At 41.7% G+C, this 20,093-nt stretch overlaps 1 protein-coding gene across 1 annotated transcript in view; it reads right to left on the bottom strand.

Annotated features, from left to right (window-relative positions):
- Positions 1 to 20,093, bottom strand: part of LOC115107929 (leucine-rich repeat and fibronectin type-III domain-containing protein 2-like) — a 147,269-nt gene that overhangs the window by 50,224 nt on the left and 76,952 nt on the right. The window contains exon 4 of the mRNA XM_029631704.2: positions 17,218 to 17,318. The gene's annotated coding sequence lies outside the window, so the exon portion shown is untranslated. The remainder of the gene's footprint in view (positions 1 to 17,217; positions 17,319 to 20,093) is intronic.

The following is a 20,093-nucleotide window of genomic DNA, read 5'->3' as shown; positions in this document are numbered from 1 at the left end:
TAGATTTGGGTATGTAATTTAGGCAAAACTTTTTAAAAAAGGGGGCTATCCCCAACAGTGTAAACTGTGTAGTTTGACTGTGTGTGTACCTACATGTATTTGTGTGTCTATGCACACGTGTGTATGTTTTTCTGTGTACATCAAATCAAATTGTATTTGTGTGGCGTGGACTAACAGTGAAATGCTTACTTAAGTGCCGTTCCTAACAATGCAGAGATAAAATAAACAATAACACAAGGAATAAATACACAATGAGTAATGATAACTTGGCTGTATACATGGGATACCAGTCGATGTGTAGGGGTACGATGTAATTGGGGTAGATGCTGTATACACTGTAACTATGGATAAAGTGACAGATCGTAAACTGTAGCAGCAGTATATGTGATGAATCAAAAAATGTTTGTGCAGGGCCTCCCGAGTGGCACAGTGGTCTAAGGCACTGCAACACAGTGCTAGCTGTGACAAAAGAGAATCTGGTTCGAGTCCAGGCTGTGACGCAGCCGGCTGCGACTGGGAGACCAATGGGGCGGCGCACAATTGGCCTAGCGTCGTTAGGGGAGGGCCGGCAGGGAGGTTCCTGTACCATTGGGCACTTGCAACTCCTGTGGCGGGCCGGGCACAATGCATGCTGACACGGTTGCCAGGTGTACGGTGCTTCCTCTGACACATTGGTGCGGCTGTCTTCCGGGCTAAGTGGGCGTTGTGTCAAGAAGCAGTGCATCTTGGCTGGGTTGTTTTTTAGAAGATTATGGCTCTCCCGAGGCTGTACGGGAGGTGCAGTGATGGGACAGGACTCTAACTACCGATTGGATACCATGAAAATGACGATGTTACCTACGCCTCTAGGAAGAGGAACCAAAGAAAGTAAATATCAAAGCCCCCTCTCCTACCCAATACTTAATTTAGCACCACCTGGTGCGCTAACCAAAATACTGGGGTGGTCCGCCCAGGTCTTACCTAGTGTGCATAGACAGTGAATACTACGGGTTATGTATGTCCGCAGGCCTCTTGCCTAAGCACTCCTTAGGCGCCTTCCCCTTCCCCCCTGGAAACAGAACACAAAGTAAGTAAACAATTTCAATAAAAACACTGCCTCCTATGGGGACACATACCTTAAAAGCAGAGGCTACAAAGTACTTAGCAAAAAACCAACACAGGACATACAAGAAGCTCTCTGAGCCACAACCAATACAGGATATACAAATAAGTTTTCTAAGAAACAACCAACACCGGCTATCAACATCAGCAACAATCACAGAACATAACCATCAGCTCTATCTGAGAAACAACCAACACAGAATATCACCCTCAGTAACAATCCCAGAACATAACATAACCATCAGCTCTATCTGAGAAACAACCAACACAGGATATCACCCTCAGCAACAATCCCATAACATAACCATCAGCTCTATCTGAGAAACAACCAACACAGGATATCACCCTCAGCAACAATCCCAGAACATAACATAACCATCAGCTCTATCTGAGAAACAACCAACACAGGATATCACCCTCAGCAACAGTCCCAGAACATAACCATCAGCTCTATCTGAGAAACAACCAACACAGGATATCACCCTCAGCAACAATCCCAGAACATAACATAACCATCAGCTCTATCTGAGAAACAACCAACACAGGATATCACCCTCAGCAACAATCCCAGAACATAACCATCAGCTCTATCTGAGAAACAACCAACACAGGATATCACCCTCAGCAACAATCCCAGAACATAACCATCAGCTCTATCTGAGAAACAACCAACACAGGATATCACCCTCAGCAACAATCCCAGAACATAACATAACCATCAGCTCTATCTGAGAAACAACCAACACAGGATATCACCCTCAGCAACAATCCCAGAACATAACCATCAGCTCTATCTGAGAAACAACCAACACAGGATATCACCCTCAGCAACAATCCCAGAACATAACATAACCATCAGCTCTATCTGAGAAACAACCAACACAGGATATCACCCTCAGCAACAATCCCAGAACATAACATAACCATCAGCTCTATCTGCGAAACAACCAACACAGGATATCACCCTCAGCAACAATCCCAGAACATAACATAACCATCAGCTCTATCTGCGAAACAACCAACACAGGATATCACCCTCAGCAACAATCCCAGAACATAACATAACCATCAGCTCTATCTGAGAAACAACCAACACAGGATATCACCCTCAGCAACAATCCCAGAACATAACATAACCATCAGCTCTATCTGCGAAACAACCAACACAGGATATCACCCTCAGCTCTCTTCTGAGCAACAGAACACTGGCTTATATAGCTGGAGAAGGAGTCTGTCATGGGATACAGCCGGGGGCGTGGTCAGCTCTCCAATTAGCAATGGGGCCGACCAATCAGTTGCTTGGGGGAATTTAAGGACGCCACCCTGAAACACACACATACATACAAAACTACAACACACAAACTGGGGAACGTAACAGAGGAGAAGAAAAAGGTTGTGCAAAAAGGGTCAATGCAGATAGTCCAGATAGCTACTTACTAACTATTTAGCAGTCTTATGGCTTGGGGGAGAAGCTGCTAAGACTTGGCGTGCGGTAGCAGAGAGAACATGCATGTGTGTGCGCCTGTGGACGGCATGTAGCCTAGTGGTTAAGAGCATTGGGCCAGTAGCCAATGGGTGGCTGGTTTGAATCCCCTAGCCGAATCGGTGAAAAATCTGTCAATGTGCCCTTGAGGAAGGCACTTAACTATAATCGCTCTGGATTAGCAAATGCTAAATGACCCCAAAATGTTTGTTTTTTTAATGTAGTGTGTGCCCACACTAAACAGAAAGCGGGTGGGTCTGTTTTTTGTTCCATTTGAATGCTTTCTCCACCACAGCTAGTGTTGATTCCCTTGCTCTCCCACACGTATTCCTCCGCCGGTTGGACACAGAGTCCCACTGCTGGCATTAAGATGGAAGGAAGGATTACAGAGAAGCTCTGCCTTCCCATACAGGACCGAGCGCTACACTCTCCACAACAGCACAACTCTCCAGAACATTGCAGCAAAAACCTACGCACTGGCTGTCGGCATCAAATAACTAATCCTTTTGGATGAACACCAGGCACCTCACAGAGGCTCGCAGAGGAACAAACTGGGAAAATATGGGTCCCTTTAAGACGGAAAAATACACAGTGTCTTTTAGAATAAAAGTTTTCCTCCACTGTTGGGGAGAGCGAGACAGTTGTTAATATTGCTGATTATATTGGGTTGCATTGGCATCCATATTTTCTCGACAGTTTGGGGGATTCCCCCAGGGATACCCGGCGATGACATATTTCCTTTGAACAGCAATGATAAGGCTGATTAAATTTATTCTGAATAATGTAGAATATCTTTGCGATCTGAATTTAAAAATGAAATATGTTATCAGACGTAGTCAGTGGTGAACACGTGTTTGACCAATACAAACGCATATGTGCGATTGCATGCACAAACATGCACACATATGCACGCATTGTGTGTCAGTGTGTGTCAGCGTGTGTACGACACTGAGCTGGATGCACCCTCCCTTTCATTCTGTGAAAGTGCGTGTAAAGCCAGAGATGACAGCCGACAGTGTCCATATGGTAGTTCTAAGGAGCCATGACTACTGCTATTTCTTTGCCAAAGAAATTATCTCTCTCTCTGCATGCTGGGAGTGTTTGGTGCATGCTGGGAATTGTATGAGCGAGTGTTTTCTGGACTTAGATTGCCTGTGTTTTCTTTCTTGTATCCCTTTCTTGGTGGTTTTCCTTTTTCTATGCATGATTAAGGTTATTGTTTATTTAATTTATTTGTTGTGGTAGAATTAAGTATATTGTTTTTCTTGTCTGAATTGCCCTGGATTTGGCAGGGATGACGACCCACATGGGGACGCCGTCCCTGTCACTTCGGCACGGCTTTAGGTGTATTACTGAAGCTACTGTCGCTGTGGAGGAGGTTCTGGTCACCGTAGGAGAGAAGGTAGGCTATGAAAATGTCTCTTATGCATCGTGGATGAATAAAGCGGTGGTGGTTTTTCTTAAAGAAGCGCATCTTTTTGATCGGATGGTTGAGCATGGCGTACTTCATGGCATGGTATGTTTATTCAAGTTAGCCACTTTTTCTCTCCGTCAACAAGGGCAACGATTTCGAAGGTACTGCCATTTATTATTGGGTTGCAAACACGTCGTTTTGATGACAGACATTCATGTTTTTGGACTCACCGGAGCAGACAATGCAGTTATAGTTTAAAGTCAAGTATGACAACAGACTATATATGGCTTATGTTAGTACGGGAAGTCAACAGTGTTTTGAGTGTGGGGATGTTGGCCACAAGCAACATGCTTGACCGTTACGGGAGAAGTTGGAGGGAGGGGTGCAGGTGGTCCTCGTAACGCCTGGGCCCACTGATGTAGGGAGAGGTGGGCCGACAGTGGTAGACCAGCCACAAGCACCTGTTGCTGAGGAACAAGTTGTCCGTGTTGAGGGTATGGAGTTGCAGCTTGTACCAGAGGGCAACATAGCGTGTGATGTGCAGCATATAAATATTTTGAAAATCTGAGATGACAGTGTTGTTAACAAAAGGCTAAGCTTGAGAGCAAATAGATTAATTTCATTTCATTTGCGATTTTCATGAATAGTTAACGTTGCGTTATGGTAATGAGCTTGAGGCTGTAGTCACGATACCGGATCCGGGATGGCTCGACGCAAGAAGTTAACTGCCTTGTTCAGGGGCAGAATGACAGATTTTACCTTGTCAGCTCAGGGATTCAATCTTGCAACCTTATGGTTAACTAGTCCAACGCTCTAACCACCTGCCTCACGAGGAGCCCGCCTGTTACGCGAATGCAGTAAGAAACCAAGGTAAGTTGCTAGCTAGCATTACACTTAATCAATCATAATCACTAGTTATAACTACACATGGTTGATGATATTACTCGTTTATCTAGCGTGTCCTGCGTTGCATATAACCGATACAGTGCGCATTCGCGAAAAAGGACTGTCGTTGCTCCAACGTGTACCTAACCATAAACACCAATGCCTTTCTTAAAATCAATACACAGAAGTATATATTTTTAAACCTGCATATTTAGCTAAAAGAAATCCAGGTTAGCAGGCAATATTAACCAAGTGAAATTGTGTCACTTCTCTTGCGTTCATTGCACGCAGAGTCAGGGTATATGCAACAGTTTGGGCCGCCTGGCTCATTGCGAATTAATTTGCCAGAATTTTACGTAATTATGACATAACATTGAAGGTTGTGCAATGTAACAGGAATATTTAGACTGATGGATGCCACCCGTTAGATAAAATACGTATTTCATTGAAAGAATAAACGTCTTGTTTTCGAGATGATAGTTTCCGGATTAGACCATATTAATGACCTAAGGCTCGCATTTCTGTGTGTTATTATGTTATGATTAAGTCTATGATTTGATAGAGCAATCTGACTGAGCGATGGTAGGCACCAGCAGGCTCATAAGCATTCATTCAAACAGCACTTTTGTGCGTTTTGCTAGCAGCTCTGCTGTTTATGACTTCAAGCCTATCAACTCCTGAGATTAGCCTGGTGTAACGATGTATTGTGAAATGGGTAGCTAGTTTGCGGGGTGCGCGCTAATAGCGTTTCAAACATCACTCACTCTGAGACTTAGAGTAGTTGTTCCTCTTGCTCTGCATGGGTAACACTACTTCGAGGGTGGCTGTTGTCGTTGAGTTCCTGGTTCGAGCCCAGGTAGGAGCGAGGAGAGGTACGGAAGCTATACTGTTAACACTACTAAAGTGCCTATAAGCAATACTAAAGTGCCTATAAGAACATCCAATAGTCAAAGGTATATGAAATACAAATGGTATAGAGAGAAATAGTCCTTTAATAATAACTACAACCTAAAACTTCTTACCTGGGAATATTGAAGACTCCTGTTAAAAGGAACCACCAGCTTTCATATGTTCTCATGTTCTTAGCAAGGAACTTAAACGTTAGCTTTCTTACATGGCACATATTGCACTTTTACTTTCTTCTCCAACACTTTGTTTTGCATTATTTAAACCAAATTGAACATGTTTCATTATTTATTTGAGGGTAAATTGATTTTATTGATGTATTATATTAAGTTAAAATAAGTGTTCATTCAGTATTGTTGCAATTGTCATTATTACAAATACATTAAAAAAATTGTCCGATTAATCGCTATCGGCTTTTTTTGTCCTCCAATAATCGGTATCGGTATCGGTGTTGAAAAATCATAATCGGTCGACCTCTGAGGGAGTGAAATTATCCAGCTCAATTATGTAATAAATAATTCAATCCAAAATTACAACCAATTGATTACAGCATTACCCCAAAAATGGAGAAGGCAAGTGGCAGCAGGAGGAGGTAGGACATTGGTCTGTCTGCCCAATTTAAAGGGATCAAAACAAAACTAGCATAAATAGGAAAGTATTCCAGTTGAATTTGAGGATGTTGACATCTGTGTCATACAGATTGCAAAAAGCTGGGAAGAGACTTTTGATGTACCCCATGGCACATTTGATATAGACAACGCAAGATTCAAGACTTTGTTTATTTTCAACAAAAATTATTGTACAGAATTCTTGCCACCAACAAATTGTTGAATATTTGCGGCATACAATCATCGCAGCTCTCCAGATTTTGTTGTGAGGATACAGAATCAATAGACCATTTGTTCTAGTATTGCCCGTCCACCAATGCGCCAACAACCAACAAAATGAACAAAAGAGAGAAACAACAATGAAAAAACTAAAGACATCAAGGAAAACAAAAATCAAAACAGCAAGGCTAACTCTATGCGTTGGAGTGCAGGTGTGCGTTGTATGCGTTGCAGGTATGCGTTGGAGTGCACACTATTTACATGTGTGTATGTGTGTGTGTCCGTGTCTGTGCACGTGTGCGTTTAAATGCGATTGTGTGTGTGTATGCATGTGTACGCGCGTACAAGCAGCCTCCAGCAAAAAGGTATTGGATGTAACAGCGGTCCCCTCAGTGTCATTCAAACATACTTAAAAAAAAAAAAATAACTTCATTTTTTACTTTTACCTTTGACTGTCATTCTATCCCTCGCCCAGCAACATCACTCCCGCTTGTCTCCAGTTCCACATTTCAACCCTCAATTTCCCTCAGCCCACCCCCCCACTTATCTCTGCTGGCCACCCTCTTCAGATTTCTACCAGCCATATATCTTTCAACTATGCTGTGTATGTTTATAATACAATGTAAATCTGTCTAATCTAATAGAATCCACAGATTGCGAGTTGAAGATACTTTTACTACGAGTATTAGTAATTGACTGAGGTCTCTCCAGATCTCCCCAACAATGCTATTTCTAAGGTCAATTTTAGATGCATGTTATGTTTTTCATCTATTCCTTTAACCTTTAACCTTTAACCAGAAACAAGCTACTGGGACAGTGGCAAGGCATTTTTTTTCAAAATATATACTTTAATGTTCACTAGTTGGACACGCTAACGCAGCCGGGTACTAAACTGTAAACCAATCACAACTTTTGTACCAGCCATAGTACTATCTCTACTGATCACGTTTCCAATCACATTATCTAGACATCTGGTGACATCTCAAGAGAGATCTCCATCTGACAAATTGTTATCAGGTAAGTTAAAGTTATTTCTAATCAAACTATTTAGTTATAGAAACATGACACCATCAATGCAAGCTATAAAATGACTCCCAATTTAGAACACAGCAACCTTAGAAATGTAAGTAGTGTAACGCTCGTCGTCGGTGGAAGGAAGAGTGGACCAAAAGCGCAGCGTGTAAAAGTGTTCATGATATTTATTTACAAGAAACACTCAAACAAAAATAACAAATCCAAAAAACGAACGCGAACAGTTCCGTCAGGCACAGACACTAAACAGAAAATAACACACCACAAAACCCAAACGGAAAATCACAACTTATATATGATCCCCAGTCAGAGACAATGATAGACTGCTGCCTCTGATTGGGAACCAAACTCGGCAAACCAACAAAGAAAAAGAAAACATAGATTTTTCCCACCCGAGTCGCACCCTGACCTAACCAAACATAGAGAATAAATAAGGATCTCTAGATCAAGTAGATCTGGAGCAGATAGCTTTATCACTAGCTGCATGTCATTCCGGGACAAGGAGTTGTTTATTCCAAGTAATAATTGAAGCTAACAAACACACTGTGGTCAAATCTATTCTTGTTGGATTATACAAGGCTTTAGCTAAGTCATGATTGTTTAGGAGCTATTACTTGAATTGCATGACTAATATAAAGTAAAATATTCTAACCCTGTACTTTTCTTTCCCTGAAAGTGGATTTTCAGTCTAAAGGCAAATAGCCCATAATCCTACAATCTGTGCATGTAAATAGATTTGATGTACATTATATGATGTTTTAGGGCATTCACTTTTACTCTCTGAAAAATCTTTTGAAGCGATCATTAACAGTTTTATTTTAAAGGGACGGGGGGGGAGGGATGTTTTATTGGAATGAATTGCGGATCTCTTTAACAGGAGAGGATTTTCTGCAGGAGAGGATTTGATGTACTTTACTTTCTCAGTCACTGCCCTTCTCTCCGGCTCCACAAAGAGTTTCCACTGAAGCAGAGTGCATCAATATTAGAAATGCCCGTGAAATTCTACGGATTCCTCCGTGCACTGTATATCATTTCACGGATATAGGGGGATTCTGACATCCTTCATCTCCTCTTTCCACCCTGGCCGACTCAGAATAAGAGGACATATCACCTTTCACTGGCGACAAGACAGGTGTAATAAAACAAGACTGAAACATGTATCCTCCCCTGCAGCATGGTCCACTACATTGTTTTTACCCCCATCGTTGGTTGATGGATTTGGTCTGTATGAAAAACACAGGACACAGCTAGGCATAGTTGGCATTAGGCTATGGCAGATATAAAAAAAAATGGCTGCCATTGAGAATACCCCCATTTACGGCCCCTCTGTTACCTCTCATTATCAAAAGTAACAGTATCCCCATATCTAGAGGTCAAATCTTATCATCCTCTCCATCTAGAAGGAAGCATTACTGAGCAACATAAAGCAGGGCTACCTGTGGTGACTGGGTCAGAGAGGTGGAGGAGGTGCCTCCTTCTCACACCATGGATCTAGGCAACTCCAGCTGTGTTCACAACAGAAGCCAGGAAACAGCCCATTTCAAAAACAGACAAAAACTATTGCTGTCAAAAAGATATAGAAAAATAGTATTTTTTACGCAATAAGACTTTTCCTTTACTTTTATAAAGTAACAACAATTGGACAACTTTGATTCAGCAGCACCAGATTTTACTTTAAAGTTTAATGAAATTAGGGTTTGAGATTGAGATTCCTCCCGCTGTTTTCTATTTACTTGAAGAGATAAAAATGCATAATAAAAACATTTATTCATGTTTTTCTGTGGAAATGAAACAAATCGTTCTGGCAAGGCATGTGCAGTAGGGAGGGACACAAAACTTTTGAAGACCTCTGGCTTTGTAGTTGGCTAGCAAGGCAAGAGACATTTTTAAATCTTAAACATATTTCCCTAGGTGGTGGGCCATACATAGCAAGCTATCTGCTTTAGTTTTCTAGATGATCAATCTCTGTCTAAGGAGGAGCTGGTTTTTACATATTCTGTATATTTATTTATTCTGAACACATTTCCATTAGTTGGCAATGTAAATTCTTGCAATTCTTTTCAAAATACATACTATAATGTTCACTATCTAGACAGGCACATGCAGCCGAGTACTAAACTGTAAACCAATCCCAACTTGTGTACCAGCCATTGTTTTTTTTCCTTGTTGTAACTTATTTTTTTACTTGTTTTGTACATAATCTCTTATGACCGAAAAATAACTTCTGGACATCAGAACAGTGATTACTCACCAAGAACTGGGAGAAGCTTTTTCCTTTAATGACTCCGACAAGTCCGACTTGAAGGATGTACTGCTTTCCTGGGAACAGGCCCAAATCCCTGTCATTTGCGGGAAGAGAAGACGGAAAAAAGGGGGGCGGAGGTCGGGCTGCCTGAGAATTCGTAGGCGAGCAAGTAAAACCCCACTGCTATCCGTTCTATTGGCAAACATGCAATCATTGGAAAATAAAATCGAAGACCAATGAGCAAGATTAAACTACCAACGGGACATTAAAAACTGTAATATCTTATGTTTCACTGAGTCGTGGCTGAACGATGACATGAACATCATACAGCTGCAGAGTTTGACACTGTATAGGCAGGATAGAACAGCAGAGTAAGACAAGGGCAGTCTATGTATATTTGTAAACAACAGCTGGTGCATGATATCTAAGGAAGTCTCAAGGTTTTGCTCACCTACGGTAGAGTATCTCATAATAAGCTCTAGACCACACTATCTACCTAGAGAGTTTTCATCTGTATTTTTCGTAGCTGTCCATATACCACCACAGACTGATGCTGGCACTAAGACTGCACTCAATGAGCCATAAGCAAACACTCATCCAGAGGCGGCGCTCCTAGTGGGAATTTAATGCAGGGAAACTTAAATTCGTTCTACCAAATTTCCACTAGCATGTTAAATGTGCATCCAGGGGGAAAAAAACTCTAGACAACATTTACTCCACACACAGAGACATGTACAAAGCTCTCCCTCGCCCTTCATTTGGCAAATCTTACCATAATTCTATCCTCCTGATTCCTGCTTACAAGCAAATATTAAAGCAGGAAGCACCAGGGACTTGGGAGTCTGTAAAAAAGTGGTCAGATGAAGCAGATGCTAAGCTACAGGACTGATTCGCTAGCACAGTCTGGAATAAGTTCTGGGATTCTTCCGGTGGCATTGAGGAGTACACAACATCAGTCACTGGCTTCATCAATAAGTGCATCGATGACATTGTCCTCACAGTGACTGTATATACATACCCCAACCAGAAGCCATGGATTACAGGCAACATCCGCACTGAGCTAAAGGGTAGAGCTGCCACTTTCAAGGTGCGGGACTCTAACCTGGAAGCTTATAAGAAATCTCGCTATGCCCTCCGATGAACCACCAAACAGGCAAAACGTCAATACAGGACTAAGATCGAATCATACGACACCGGCTCCGACGCTCGTCGGATGTGGCAGGTCTTGCAAACTATTACAGACTACAAAGGACAGCACAGCCGAGAGCTGCCCAGTGACACGAGCCTACCAGACAAGCTTAATTACTTCTATGCTTGCTTTGAGGCAAGTAACACTGAAACATGCATGAAAGCATCAGCTATTCCGGAAGACTGTGTGATCACGCTCTCCACAGCCGATGTGAGTAAGACCTTTAAACAGGTCGACATTCACAAGGACGCAGGGCAAGACGGATTACCAGGACGTGTACTGCGAGCATGCGCTGACCAATTGGCAAGTGTCTTCACTGACAATTTCAACCTCTCCCTGTCTGAGTCTGTAATACCAACATGTTTCAAGCAGACCACCATAGTCCTTGTGCCCAAGAACACCAAGCTAACCTGCCTAAATGACTACTGACCGGTAGCACTCACGTTTGTAGCCATTAAGTGCTTTGAAATGCTGGTCATGGCTCACACCAACTGCCCTAATAGATCCTAATAGATCCACAGATGATGCAATCTCTATTGCACTCCACACTGCCCTTTCCCACCTGGACAAAAGGAATGTGAGAGTGCTATTCATTGACTACAGCTCAGGGGTTCAACACCATAATGCCATCAAATGTCATCACTAAGCTAAGAACCCTGGGACAAAACACCTCCCTCTGCAACTGGATCCTGGACTTCCTGATGGGCCGTCCCCAGGTGGTAAGGGTAGGTAACAATACATCCGCCACGCTGATGCTCAACACTGGGGCCCATCAGGGGTACGTGCTCAGTCCTCTCATGTACTCCCTGTTCACTCATGTATGGCCAGGCACGACCCCAACACCATCATTAAGTTTGCCAATGATCACCGACAACCAAGAGACAGCCTGTAGGGAAAAGGTCAGAGACCTGGCCGTGTGGTGCCAAGATAGCAACCTCTCCCTCAAAGCGATCAAGACAAAGGAGATGATTGTGGACTACAGGAAAAGGAGGACTGAGCACGCCACCATTCTGATCGACAGGACTGTAGTTGAGCAGGTTGAGAGCTTCAAGTTTGTTGGTGTCCACATCGCAAACGAACTAACGTGGTCCAAGCACACCAAGACAGTCGTGAAGAGGGTACGACAAAACCTATTCCCCCTCAGGAGACGGAAAAGATTTGGCATGGGTCCTCAGATCCTCAAAAGGTTAATCAAGAGCATCCTGACTGGCTGCATCACTGCCTGGTATGGCAACTGCGCGGCCTCCGACTGCAAAGCACTACAGAAGGTAGTGTGTATGGCCCAATACATCACTGCCCCCCCCCCCCTTTTCACGCTGATGCTATTCTCTGTTATTATCTATGTATAGTCACTTCAATAACTCTACCTAAATTTATATATTACCTCAATTACCTGAACTAACCTGTGCCCCCGCACGTTGACTCTGTACCGGTACGCCCTGTATATAGCCTTGCTATTGTTATTTTACTGCTGCTATTTAATTATTTGTTACTTGTATTTCTTATTATATTATTATATTTGTAAAAGTTTTTATATATAACTGCAATGTTGATTAGGGCTTATAACTAAGCATTTTACTGTAAGGTCTCTATACCTGTTGTATTCGGTGCATGTGACAAATAAGATTTGATTTGGTAATATCTCTGCTGATCACGTTGCCAATCACCTTATATAGACAGCTGCTGACAAATCTCAAGAGAGATCTCCGTCTGACAAGTTGCTATCAGGTAAGTCTTTTAGCTCTTTCCAATCTATTTAGTTATGGAAACATGATACCATCAATGCAAGCTATAAAATGCCCCACAACACAGCAACCGTAGTGATTTAGCGAGCGAGCTTGCTAGTGAGCTAGCTAGTTGCAACAAGTAGATCCGGAGCAAATAGCTTTATCACTAGCTAGCATGTCATTCCGGGACAAGGAGTTGTTTATTCCATGTAATAATTTAAGTCAACAAAAATCTATATGACATGTAGTCTAAATCTAATACAGTCATCGGGGCAGAACCCATACATTTAATTCATACTGAAACATGTCAAATGCTACATTAATAGTTGGAGTAGGATAGTTGGAGCTGGAGTCCGTCAGGATAATTTTCTAGCTCACAAACTACATTCCTTTTCTGTGATTATTTATGTTACTCATTCTTGTCTCTCACTTTTGTCTCACGTGGGCTATTCAACTCTCATGTGTCCTGCTCTCAGAGCTCAAACACAGTGCTATTAACCAATCATGGACTGATTCACTCACCTGTGAGGAGAACCATCCTGCTGCAGGTTGAACTAGCCCTGCCATCAGTATTTAGACATTGGGACCACATGCATTTGCCTGTTGTCTTTTCTTTGTTGGTTTTGTCTTACACAGTCTAGTGCATTTTAAAGTTGAAGAAACACCAACTACAGATACACATGCTTTTTTGAGCATCTCAAAGACTAAATTCAATGTGGAATTAGTTTAACAAGTCCCTGTCAGGAGCCCAGGCGTATGCCATAGATGATAGTTCTCGTCTTTGGACCACACAATATTTAGACTGCATTCTTCTAAGGGACTTGTCTCTCTCGGTCAGCTACATTGGTGACCAGGGTGGGATCCTTTCGATATGCCTATGGGGCCAGGGCACACACATTCTCCTAAAGAGAAGGGGCAATACTGAAGCATGCATTGATGACCGTTCGACAGTCTCCATCAGAGATCAATTTGTATTGCGCCTTTTTTTTTATGTCAGTCACTGATAGTCAGTCAATTAGCCCATGTCAGCTAACATTTTTTAGATTTCTAAGTTAATTTAGCGGCCAGGTATCTAAACCTGTAATCATGGTCGAATTACCGGCCGAGGGGCCCACATTGATTTTGTTAGTCAGTCTCACTCAGATATTATATTCAAAACTGCAAACATTTCTCTCCACCCAATAGCAACATTTGTGGAATTGCTTGAAATGAGTTATAAAATAGCAGCATTTTCTATACACCGCAGGGCAAAATGTTTAGAATTGCACAGAAAATAAATAAAAGATCTCCTCTGTGTGTGTGTGTGTGTGTGTGTGTAGGGGGGTATAGATGTGGGTACGCAGGCCTGTGAGCAACTGCAGCCCCTCATTATGACTTCTGTTTTTTTGTGGCCCCCACCCCCATCAAAGTTGCCCATTCCTGGCATAGATGGTAAAGCTCTCGTTCATGGACTGCAACATTGTAAGATTGTGCCCTCCTAGACACTTGTTATACATTGATTGACAAGTTAAACTATATTTAGATACTTCAAATACTGCCTGAGACACCTCACTTGCTATTTGTCTCTGTGAAACACAGTTTGTGGCGGTGTTCTTTGTTGGAATGTATATGCATGAGACGTACAATATGGAAAACATGTCTCACACTCAGTCACAGTCAGTAGAAGATTTTGGGACCGTCAACTTTTAGAAGGTTAGTAGGAAAGTTAATATACTAAATATATTCACATTCACTGAACATTTAGTATTTGAAACTCAGACATTAATTTCCCAACTGCCGTTTCTATAATCCTGCAGGCTCTTTATTATTCTCCATACCTTATATTCCAATGCATCCAACATTATGCAGGCCCACCATGGTATTGGGCAGCTGCTATTTGAGACCTCATCTGGTTTAGAAATCAAACTCTGGTTATCTTACTGCAGAGCACATTGTACAATTGTTTTTAGAGAATATTGTATTACAAGGTATGCTACAAGTGCAAGCTATGCCACATGTATTGGCTAATATGCATATATAGCTGTTTTTTTTTTAAACCTCCATTCTTAACATACAGTATCAGTCAAAAGTTTGGACACACCTACTCATTCAAGGGCTTTTCTTAATTTTGACTATTTTCTACATTGTAGAATAATAGTGAAGGCATCAAAACTATGAAATAACACATATGAAATCATGTAGTCACCAAAAAAAAGTGTTAAACAAATCCAAATATATTTTATATTTGAGATTCTTCAAAGTAGGCATCCTTTGCCTTGATGACAGCTTGGACACTCTTGGGCATTCTCTCAACCGGCTTCATGACGTAGTCACCTGGAATGCATTTCAATGAACAGGTGTGCCTTGTTAAAATGTTATTGGTGTTGTGACAAGGTAGGGCTGGTATACAGAAGATAGCCCTATTTGGTAAAAAACCAAGTCCATATTATGGAAATAACAGCTGAAATAAGCAAAGAGAAACTACAGTCCATCATTACTTTAAGACATACAGTTCAGTCAATACGGAACATTTCAAGAACTTTGAAAGTTTCTTCAAGTGCAGTCGCTAAACCCATCAAGCGCTATGATGACACCGTCTCTCCTGAGGACCACCACAGGAAAGGAAGACCCAGAGTTACCTCTGCTGCAGAGGATAAGTTCATTAGAGTTAACTGCACCTCAGAAATTGCAGCCCAAATAAATGCTTTACAGAGTACAATAACAGACACATCTCAACATCAATTGTTCAGAGGAGACTTTGTGAATCAGGCCTTCATGGTAGAATTACTACGAAGAGACTTGCTTGGACCAAGAAACACGAGCAATGGACATTAGACTGGTGGAAATCTGTCCTTTGGTCTAATGAGTCCAAATTTGAGATCTTTGGTACCAACCGCCGTGGCTTTGTCAGACGCAGTGTAGGTGAACAAATGATCTCCACATGCGTGGTTTCCACCGTGAAGCATGGAGGAGGAGGTCTGATAGTGTGGGGGTGCTTTGCTGGTGACACTGCCTGTGATTTATTTAGAATTCAAGGCACACTTAACCAGCATGGCTACCACAGCATTCTGCAGCGATACGCCATCCCATCGGGTTTGCACTTAGTGGGACTATCATTTGTTTTTCAACATGACAATGACCCAAAATAAACCTCCAGGTTGTGTAAGGGCTATTTGACAAAGAATGAGTGTGATGGAGTGCTGCATCAAATGACCTGGCTTCCACAATCACGACCTCAATCTAATTGAGATGGTTTGGGATTCCTCCACAGATTGAAGGAAAAGCAACCAACAAGTGCTCAGCATATGTGGGAACTACTTCAAGACTGTTGGAAAAGCGTTCCTTATGAAGTTGGTTGAGAAAATGCCAAGAGTGTGCAAAGCTGTTATCAAGGCAAAGGTTGGTGCTTTGAAGAATCTCAGATGTCAAATATGTGTTGTTTAACACTGTTTGGTTACTACATGATTCCATATGTGTTTTTCTTAGTTGTGATGTCTTCACTATTATTCTACAATGTAGATAAATAGTCAAAATAAAGAAAAGCCCTTGAATGAGTAGGTGTGTCCAAACTTATGACTGGTACTGTACATGACCAACACACACCTTTCTATCAACATGCTTTTATTTGGGTTTCAATGCAAAGTGTATGATTGAATGTCTATTTAAGCATGCAGCTAGTTACTTGAAATGAGACATATAATCATGCCAAAACGTGATAAAAAAATTTGTTCACTGACAAATTGACATTTACAGTAGCTGGCTAGGCCAGTCAAACTGTGCCATTGGCTAGCTTTCAATAAATTGGCTAAATTGTCAATAGAGTTACTTCTTCATAAGATCAAGACAATTCGTATTGCATGCTGGGTATTTCAAATGCACTCAAAAAATCGAATCTTATTTCTAGATATGTCTGTTCCTCGTCATCAGACAGCAGCTCACAAGAGGCTGTGTTTACATCATAGATAGAAGCAGGCCTTTGGCTGAAATATACTTTGTATGAGAAAAAGTGCAAGAATTTAATTATCCCCTCTCTCGACAGGGATTGATTGATTTCACGTTTTTTTGGAGGCTGCTGGAGGGCCCTGGCTGCATTCTGGAGCTTCTCTTCCACTCTTAAAGTCACCCAGGTGTTGGTCTGAGAGAAATCATAAACCTGCATGCTTCTACGTGCCCTATGCTGCTCAACAATCACCATGCCAGCACTCAAAACCATCATCAGTCCAGCCTCATACCACTTTGTTCCACATAAACCCTTCATTTCCCAAGACTTTCTCCATCAAAAACAAAGGCCTTTTATCAACCTTTGTTTTTCCTCTAGAGAACTTTGTTTTTGTACCAGTAAGGTTAAGGCTCTTAGGTATTGGGTCTGCTGTAGGTGTGTGAGATGAGTGGATTCCCAAACACCTGTGCTGTGTTCTGTGCTACTTACCTGTATTGTGTTGTGTCACTGCCATAGGTTCACTCACGGGGCATCGCCCGTCAATCACAGCCTGCACGTCTCTTCCCACCACACCAGAGGGAATGGCCAACCTGGAGAGCACACACACACCAACACACACAATCTGCTCAGTTCACACATGGAAACACGCTTCGATCAGCTCAAACACAGATCATGTGTAAATAGCTAGAGGAATTTTGAAAATCCAATGGATGTGGAATTCCTGTACAAGTAGTGGTCAAATTAGCCCCTTCCAATAATACAAATCTAGTCCTGGTGGATGCATAAGAGCTATTTATTGAGCATCAATGCAATAGACAGCCTCAACTTAAGTCCTTATGATGTAATGCTTTGTGTTTGATGAATTTGATAAAGATTTTCAGAGCAGCATTACTAAAAAAAACTCTGATTCCTCTAATAACCCAGTGGAATCGGAATATGACCGTCAAATGCCCTGCAAAGGGGATTTAGTTTCTAGACGTATCCAAAGAACAGCCTACGAGATGCAGGGGAGGGGATCCCAGTATCTGGGCGGATTTCTGAGAGCTTTGTGACAACGCTTTAACACACCGTAAGAATGGTTCCTCAGGCAGACCCCAGCCTGTCAGTGTCTGCAAATCCTGTCTGATAAATAAAAAATGAAAGAAAAAAAAAACAATGAGGTGCACTCACTCACAGTGTGGGGAGCTCAAACTGAATATAGATGAAATGCACATCCATACCAATGTAGTCTGCTCCTGCTCCTGCAGCTGGAGCCTGAGTCTCTAATCAAGATAGGTGGCAAAGGGTGGCATGTTACCAAGTCTGCCATCTAAATAGTGCCCAAGTGGGACATAATAAAGATGACTCATGCACACCGAGTATGATGATGCTAGGAAATAGTTGTCTTACTGAATACAGTGAAGAGGGACAAAACAGAATCAAAAGAGCTACCTAAACTGTGCCACAACACAAGTAATTGCGTTCCACTAGTTTGAACAGACAGAAAACACAGACACCTCCCAGACAGACAGCTGAATGGGTTTGCTTGACAGAAACATGGATAAATAGTGTGAAGCCCATTGTAGCACTGTAGACCACTCAACTATAATTCAATCTGACAGAGAATAATTGTGATAAGAAAGTGTTTAATAACCTACTTCATATAATTACAACCTAGCGCACCTGCCAAACTCATTAGCTCTGTGATATTAGGGTGAAGGATTGAGCCGCATTTATGTAAATTGAGAGCTTGATGAAGTTATAATAAATCGGATAGCACTGGATTATGAGGCTTTATGGGGTGGAGACATTACATGTTATTTTATTGTGTAGCTTCCTATTCTTGCAAAAATGTTCAGTTCAAAAGACACATGAGTCATAAACATGTTAACTGCATAGGGAGATATGTGCAAGACCGATTGCTTTCTGCTTTTTTGCAAGACTTCAGAGAATAAATGTTTGCTTTCTAACATAAATAGAGCCTTCAAATCAATTTCAGGCCTAACCTATTTTCATAATGATCTATCTCTATTCATCTAGCACTTGGATGTGCCATACACTGCAACAAAGAGCCGAAGGTATAAGAGGATTTCGATTCATTCACCCCTTAAAACCCTTGACTGCTCAAACTCATCAACACACACTCATCTATCAGTATTTGAATTCCATCTGTATAAATATGCAGAACATTCTTTGAACACAGTTTGTTTTCGACTAACGACACAAGCTAATGGTCGCTTTTTTCTTTAGCCTATATTGAAAGGAGGATTCTGCTTTCCCATTAAGTGGCTAATGTTCCATAAGATTGACAGATCATCACATTTGCACAGCTATTTTTGCTTCTGCGATGGGCCATCGTGCAAGATAAACAAAGTGCAAAGCAGAATCTTACACACAGGAAGAGAACTTGATCTCTCAGCCTCTTAGCAGCCACCATCTGCTTAAGACAGATCAACATTTACTGGGGAAGAAGGGTGGTCAAACTTCTTTTTTTGTTGCTTCGGGGAGGGTTATGTGGTTTTTGGGATGGCACAGGGGAGGGTAGTGCGTTTTTTCCCCTGCTTTATATTTGCTCTTCTGCTTCTATTTTCACTATAAACTATGGCTTGACTTACTTTTGACATTACCCTACAAAAACATAGAAATGTTTGGTATGGTGTGGCTATTATTAAGCTTTAGTTACTGCAGGCCTACGATACAAAGGCAGTGCGCCAAGGCGCTCCAACTGACTCCGACTGTTCAACTTGAGGTAAGGAAGAGTGTTTCAGGCCTACCAGAGTTACTCCTATAATCTAACAATATAATGCTTATCTTTATACAAAATATTTGAATTAAAAATCTATGACAGCTGAAATGTAATGTGGACAATTATTGTTTTAAGAAAGTAACCCCCCCCCCCTAAAAAAAGGCTATACCTAGCTAGAGATACCCTAAAGACTCTGGCAAGTGCGCAAGTCCAGTGTTACTTTGATTATGCCGGCACATCATGGTTCACCAGCAGCCCCAAACATCTCAATAATAAGCTTCCAGCCAAACCAGCCTCTAAGAATTGTACTAAAACTCCCCCTCATATTCATCTGGAGATTATTTCTGTGTCAGTATCTATGTAATGTGTCTGTATCTATGTAATTGTGTATATTTGTATGTAAAACATAGGGACCACAATGGAAATAAGTCCCCGCCTTTATTGTGCAATCCTGGTCACTATAAAAAATATTTGTGTATGTATTGTTTTTAATTAACGGACAAATAAAATCAATCAATCAATCTGAGCTGTGCAGCGGCCAATTGATAAATGGAAAGAGACATCTATTACAAAACACTAAAAAGTTGAATAACATTTGGATATTGTCAAGCCAAGCCTTCGATACTGGGTAAGCCTACAA

Source organism: Oncorhynchus nerka, linkage group LG24, assembly GCF_034236695.1.
Source record: "Oncorhynchus nerka isolate Pitt River linkage group LG24, Oner_Uvic_2.0, whole genome shotgun sequence".
NCBI lineage: Eukaryota > Metazoa > Chordata > Actinopteri > Salmoniformes > Salmonidae > Oncorhynchus > Oncorhynchus nerka.
Note: the sequence above shows the minus strand (reverse complement) of the source record. Positions and strands in the feature narration are given on the sequence as shown.